This window comes from Pleurodeles waltl, chromosome 8, assembly GCF_031143425.1.
Source record: "Pleurodeles waltl isolate 20211129_DDA chromosome 8, aPleWal1.hap1.20221129, whole genome shotgun sequence".
Taxonomy (NCBI): domain Eukaryota; kingdom Metazoa; phylum Chordata; class Amphibia; order Caudata; family Salamandridae; genus Pleurodeles; species Pleurodeles waltl.
The window spans coordinates 1,121,309,032-1,121,315,488 of NC_090447.1; positions in this window are offsets into that span (position 1 = coordinate 1,121,309,032).

The window sequence follows — 6,457 nt, forward strand, 5'->3', positions numbered from 1 at the left end:
TTGCTAAGTAAGGTGATGGTTGCTGTTTCAATCAAGGCTTATGTCAGTTCCATTAATTACCTTTTCAGGGATAACTCTGATGAATGGGTGGCACCACTAAGACAAACAATGGCAGGCAGCAAACTAACACTCAGGCCCTCATTGGGAGTTTGGCGGGTGAAAAACGCCACCCGCCAAACTCCCGCAGGTCAGGAGACCACCAGTGCGGTCTCCTTCCCGCTGGCCTTATTATGAGTTTCCCGCTGGCCAAGCAAGAAACACACAACAACATTGACGCCGGCTCTTAATACAGCCAGCAGCAATGCTGTTGTGTGTCTGGTGCACCAGTACCTATCACGCAAATCACTGTCAGACAGTGATTTGCGTGATGGGGCTGGCTAGGGGGGTCCCAACACTGCTCATGCCAAGCGCATGAGCAGTGCAGGGCCCTCCTGGGGCACCCTGCACCCCGTCTCTGCCAGCATTTACATGGCAGTGAAACCAGCATATAAACACAGGCGGTGAGAGGGGTCGTAATCCCCACGGCACCAGTGCTTGCAGTGCTGCTCTGGCGAATTGGGACCATTGGCACCGTCGGGCCATCTGGTGACCAAAAAGTGGTGGTGCCAGCGGTCCAACTGTGGCACTTTCACCACAGTCGTAATGTCGCGGTCAGACCACTGCTTTGGCGGCAGTCTGATCGTGCCTGTGACCCTGGCGGTCTGGTGAACGCCAAGATCATAGTGAGGCCCTCCAAGTACTAACCTTGTGCCCCAGTTTTTTTATGAGAGGTGCCCAGAAAATTGTGAATGTCTATTTTTATGTGCATATGCAGGATTTGTGAACACTCTAATTCTGTATGGTTTATGGAACTGTTTTATCACTTGACAAAACTCTGTGACATTACTACAGATGTTAACAGCTGTAGTGCACACCCTGATTTTCCTTTTTACTTGTAATCACTTGCAGTTTTGCATGCTTAGTTATCAAGTGATAGCAAAATATTCACTGTAAGGTCGTAATACAGTGGAGGGGCAATTCTTCAGAAGCCCATACTCAACCTAAAGCTTATGATTATCTCCGAGTTACAAGTGTCTGAGTTGCCCCGTAACACATTCTTCAGGGGTCCACAACATTTTGATTATACCACTTATTCACTGCTAGCAGTTTTAGACACAAATATCGCAAATGGTTACCTTTCTGTGTTGTGTGGTTGACATAATATTTTATTTTCTATTTTGAGTGCACAGGTCTGGCTGGTTGTCTGTGTCAGTGGTTTTTATGGCATATCTTGAACAATATGCCTGTATTAGTCAGGACTGCCAGTTCAGGAAAGAATTAAAGACTCACCTCTTTAAATAACACTAGATCACAATGCATTAACCATCCATATCCCATCTTCCTCTTCTCTTATTCATCGACTATTTGCTTGTCTTTGACCATGTACAGCACTTCAATACCTTTTGGTTAAGTTTGCGCTATAGAAATGCCATATACATGCATACATATCCTCAACACGAACACTGGCTTAACAGCATGGGACAAGGTTCATGAAAGTATAACAGACAGACATGATATCAATCAGACAGACAAAGAAAGAAAGCATTAAGACTGTAGGGATATGGGAAACCCAACTCACACCCCATGTGGCTGAAACATTTGGAGATAGTGGTGTAGAGACAGTGGTCGAAGTAGGTGGATTGGAGGGGCACAACATCCCCATACTTTTATGATTTATGAAACACCATTCCCCTACTTTTAGTAAAAAGACAACTGCCCTGGAATGGTTTATTCCAAAAGTTGAAATGCCTCCGCTGAAGTGTCATTCAGTAAGTATCTTGTGCGATGAAACCAAAGCCGAGCAGACAGCTATACAAACCTTCCTGCTAGAGTGCCTGTTTGTCTGAAAGCAATGCAAATGGGAGCTACGAGTCAATCTGCAAATGTAAAGGATGCATTGGAGCTGGTACTAGCTTAAATTGACCTAATAACTTGAAGCTTTGTGATGACAAAGACTTTGGGGCAGATTTAAGAGCCCCTAGTGCCTCCTTGCATTAGATTAGTGTAATTTTCTTAAATGCTATTGTGGCCCTACGATGGCCAAAATTGCAGCACCAAATTTACTAAGTGGAGCAATGCATGCATTGTGCCACTTTGTAACCCTTTGTGCTACATTATGCCTGCGCCAGGCGTAATGTATGCAAAGAGGATGTTCCCTCGTTAGGGGGCAGAAAAAATGGTGAAAAGAAATCTAAGAGATTTGCTCAGAGCAGGCGTTAAAAGGAGACACACACACACCATGGGCGTCAATGGGCTTTGAGGATCAGCGTCAAACTTTTTTACGCTAATACCGCAAAGCTCTGAACTAGCATCAAAAATTCTGATGCTAGTTCCCTAACTACCACCATGGTGTGCTGTATCTTGGATACATGCACACATGGTAGAATTAGATGGGCGCTAAGGGGGGCAAGAAACGTGGCTTTGAACTGGATGAAGCGTCACTTTTCTTAAATTTGTCCCTTATTCTTTTTGAGTGGTAGTGGAAAGAGTTAACAATTAGGCTGTGAAGTGTGTGCTTTTAATTGTGAATGTATCTATATCATGTTTACTACACCAGGAGATGTTGAGCGGACAATAATGTAAAACAAAATTACACTACATACACTGGGTATTACTAAAATCTATATTTTGGAAGAACCATTTTTTCATAAACATTTTGCATATTTTGTAGCAGTCTATCTTACACTGTGTGTGATGCAAGCGTAAAATAATGAATTTCATATTCACAGTGCTTGCTGCCACAAGCTGTGACCTCGTAGCGCTACAAATACACGTAACAATTTTCTCCACTGCAAACAACCAAGATTTCATTCTGTGGCTCTCTGTTTACACACAGATCTCTGCAGTGCATTGAGTAAAAGAGGTTTCATAATGTACTATAGTGCATTTCCCTATCAGTAACAACTTTTTTTTTAAAAATTTCTTTTAAACTGCATGTTATTTTATATGTATCTACCCAACCTATGAAAGACCAAAAAACTTACAGAATATATATATTTTTTTAGCTACACCTTTGACCCCTCCCACATGCTCTGTGACTCTGTCCTCATTGCATGCAGCATCACAGTTCCCATACTTTTTTTTAATGCACTTCGACCGCTGCATAGAGATAGTATTTTCCCGTTTGGTACTGTCTGAGGAGAACACAGTGGTAAATTTAAATACAGGGACGTAACAGCCTATAGCATAAAGTCGGCATGTGAAGTGCAGACAAAGAACACACTCCAAACTTAAAGAAGTGTCAGGAGCTACCTGGTGAGAAGCAATTTGCTCCTCTTGCTCTGTCCAAGTCCTGGAATGTAGGGAAGGGAAATACGTCTCCGCCTCCCCACGGAGGGCGCTTTTGTCTAAGAAATAACATTTTGTGCTGCTCTCTTTCTCACCAGCCCCGTGTTCGATTATGGCCCTAAAATTGGATTCTATGTCTGTGAAGAATGTCATAACGTGAAAGTGTACAATTCAGCTGCTGAAGCCTGCGGGACTGAAGTTGGCAGATTCTGTCCGAGAAGGAAAGCAGAACACAGCACTTTTATCTCTAGAGGGGGCAAATGAAAAAGAACCCAGGCCTGCCAGACAGATCTGATAAGATATCAAAGGGCATTAGGGCTTCATTCATCACAGCTCGAGATGCATTTCAAAGGAGCCCTTTCTATAATGAGTAATTTGCTCAATTATCTTTCATGGGCTAAAGACCGCCCAAGCGCAAACGACGCTGAAGTATGCACGGTAATTATTTAATTCTAAGGGCTCCATTTGTATTTGTGTTATAAGTACTCACATAGTAAAAAAAAAAAAAAACATATCTCCGAGTGGGCCTGTGTGAAAATCGGTCACCCACAGCCACCCACAGCTGAACGGCTAATACTGCTTTTTAATTATTGTTAATATATGTGTATAAAAGATACCGCTATTAAACGAGAGCAGACCAAAAGTTCCAAAGAGATCTGCTTCACGGCTGAGCGCAGGATTTGGCTTGGCCCTAAGCGTCAAAGGACCAGCCCAGTCACAGAAAGATTTGGCATGTAATCCATGCACATGAACAATCATGTAAAATTATAGTAAATACATCTAGAAGTTTTTAATGTTCACCCTCACATTTCGATTGAATACATTAGATTACACAGAGAGGCATTTATAGCATGCCAACATGGCACAAGAGCAGAGTAAGGGCCGGAAATTTGGTCCGAGCCAAACTCGAACCTTGCTTCGTTTGCCCAGCTCTACCCAACACTCTCAGTCCTTTTTCCAGAACTGCAGATGCTTGGCCCTTGCATCTCTCTTGTAATTTCTCTAAATATACTTTAGATCATTATTAAGTACGAAGTAAATAAGTGACTTGTCATGAGTAATCACAGTATCTTACATTTTGGTTCCTACTACCGTGTTACTCTCAATTTCTCTTGTAATTCTCTCTGTTCTTCTATGAAGCTCTCTGACACTCTGGGGTGTATATATATACAATCGCAAAAATAGATAAATAAATAATAATCTTTCCGATTTTCAAAAATACTTTGAGATCTACTCCTGCAGGTAAGTGTAAGACCTCGCATGACTTCTGTAGGAAGTTGGCTCTGTATGTGCTATTTCAAAGTAAGGAATAGCATGCACAGAGTCCAAGGGTTCCCCTTAGAGGTAAGATAGTGGCAAAAAGAGATAATACTAATGCTCTATTTTGTGGTAGTGTGGTCGAGCAGTAGGCTTATCCAAGGAGTAGTGTTAAGCATTTGTTGTACATACACATAGACAATAAATGAGGTACACACACTCAGAGACAAATCCAGCCAATAGGTTTTTGTATAGAAAAATATCTTTTCTTAGTTTATTTTAAGAACCACAGGTTCAAATTCTACATGTAATATCTCATTCGAAAGGTATTGCAGGTAAGTACTTTAGGAACTTCAAATCATCAAAATTGCATGTATACTTTTCAAGTTATTCACAAATAGCTGTTTTAAAAGTGGACACTGCAATTTTCACAGTTCCTAGGGGAGGTAAGTATTTGTTAGGTTAACCAGGTAAGTAAGACACTTACAGGGCTTAGTTCTTGGTCCAAGGTAGCCCACCGCTGGGGGTTCAGAGCAACCCCAAAGTCACCACACCAGCAGCTCAGGGCCGGTCAGGTGCAGAGTTCAAAGTGGTGCCCAAAACGCATAGGCTAGAATGGAGAGAAGGGGGTGCCCCGGTTCCGGTCTGCTTGCAGGTAAGTACCCGCGTCTTCGGAGGGCAGACCAGGGGGGTTTTGTAGGGCACCGGGGGGGACACAAGTCCACACAGAAATTTCACCCTCAGCGGCGCGGGGGCGGCCGGGTGCAGTGTAGAAACAAGCGTCGGGTTCGCAATGTTAGTCTATGAGAGATCTCGGGATCTCTTCAGCGCTGCAGGCAGGCAAGGGGGGGATTCCTCGGGGAAACCTCCACTTGGGCAAGGGAGAGGGACTCCTGGGGGTCACTTCTCCAGTGAAAGTCCGGTCCTTCAGGTCCTGGGGGCTGCGGGTGCAGGGTCTCTCCCAGGCGTCGGGACTTTAGGTTCAAAGAGTCGCGGTCAGGGGAAGCCTCGGGATTCCCTCTGCAGGCGGCGCTGTGGGGGCTCAGGGGGGACAGGTTTTGGTACTCACAGTATCAGAGTAGTCCTGGGGTCCCTCCTGAGGTGTTGGATCGCCACCAGCCGAGTCGGGGTCGCCGGGTGCAGTGTTGCAAGTCTCACGCTTCTTGCGGGGAGCTTGCAGGGTTCTTTAAAGCTGCTGGAAACAAAGTTGCAGCTTTTCTTGGAGCAGGTCCGCTGTCCTCGGGAGTTTCTTGTCTTTTCGAAGCAGGGGCAGTCCTCAGAGGATGTCGAGGTCGCTGGTCCCTTTGGAAGGTGTCGCTGGAGCAGGATCTTTGGAAGGCAGGAGACAGGCCGGTGAGTTTCTGGAGCCAAGGCAGTTGTCGTCTTCTGGTCTTCCGCTGCAGGGGTTTTCAGCTGGGCAGTCCTTCTTCTTGTAGTTGCAGGAATCTAATTTTCTAGGGTTCAGGGTAGCCCTTAAATACTAAATTTAAGGGCGTGTTTAGGTCTGGGGGGTTAGTAGCCAATGGCTACTAGCCCTGAGGGTGGGTACACCCTCTTTGTGCCTCCTCCCAAGGGGAGGGGGTCACGATCCTAACCCTATTGGGGGAATCCTCCATCTGCAAGATGGAGGATTTCTAAAAGTTAGAGTCACTTCAGCTCAGGACACCTTAGGGGCTGTCCTGACTGGCCAGTGACTCCTCCTTGTTTTTCTCATTATTTTCTCCGGCCTTGCCGCCAAAAGTGGGGCCTGGCCGGAGGGGGCGGGCAACTCCACTAGCTGGAGTGTCCTGCTGGGTTGGCACAAAGGAGGTGAGCCTTTGAGGCTCACCGCCAGGTGTGACAATTCCTGCCTGGGGGAGGTGTTAGCATCTCC